This window comes from Octopus bimaculoides, chromosome 15 (assembly GCF_001194135.2).
Source record: "Octopus bimaculoides isolate UCB-OBI-ISO-001 chromosome 15, ASM119413v2, whole genome shotgun sequence".
Classification (NCBI taxonomy): domain Eukaryota; kingdom Metazoa; phylum Mollusca; class Cephalopoda; order Octopoda; family Octopodidae; genus Octopus; species Octopus bimaculoides.
In genome coordinates, this window is record NC_068995.1 from 47,130,684 (window position 1) to 47,131,803 (window position 1,120).

Consider the following 1,120-nt stretch of genomic DNA (forward strand, 5'->3'; position numbering starts at 1 on the left):
AGAGAGAGAGAGAGAGAGAGAGAGAAATATTATAATATTAGGGAATGTCAAAATCCAAATTTAGAAGGATATTCAATTTAATAATACGAAATTGAATCTTATAATAAAGAATATATAAATAACTTAGAGAAGAACCACCAAGATGCAATCCAAACAATGAAGGAGATCAGACACCATCAAGAAAAAATACTCTACAGAATACTAATAGAGAGAGAGAGAGAGATTTGGTTTGCAAGATTTTTTTTGTGATTTCGTGTGTTGAAGCATATTCTGTTGTGTCTGGGGAGAGTCATTTTCTTTTCATGCCTTAAAATTTAACACACTCACCGTTAAAATTTCCACTTATTATTTTTATTTTCCTAAAATTTTCGTTGCGTTTTGCAACCTTTTCAATAGTCTTGGCTCTCAAGACTATTGAAAAGTTTGCAAGACGCAACGGAAATTTTAATATATACATATATATGAATATCTGCATACATATATGCATTCCTAATACATATATACATATGTACATACGTGTGTGTGTGTGTGTGTGTGTGTGTTTGTTAGAGATGTGCCATCTAAGTAGGCTTGTTATGCAATGCCTACCAAGACAAAAACAATAAATAATGATGATCAAGCATGAAATCAAACAACCATTTTCAAATTCTTTTGAGAAATAATAATTAAATGAAGGAAATTCACTGTAAAAATTCATTAAATAGTTACTAATTTAATGTTTGAATATACGAATATAATCAATAAATATATACACAATATACATTGGCTTTTCAGTTCAAAGTGTTCACAAATGCATGTTGCTTTTAATCACACATCCTGAGAGTCTAATGCTGTAATACATAAAATATAGCAAAAAAAAAAAAAAATTAACTGCTTTTGTTAAGTGAGGTTTTAGCGTGAGAATATGAGTGTGTTGCATTGGGTTTGTCCTTTCATCTCATAACTGAGTTCGTTTGATATGTTTTGAGGGGGTGTTGAAAATAGTAATAATAGACATGGATGTGATGACATCATCATCATCATCATCACTTCATTGTTTAACATCCGCCTTCCATATTGGCGTGGGTGGGATGGTTCGACACGAGTCGGCCGGGCAGAAGCCTGCACCAGACTTCTGTGA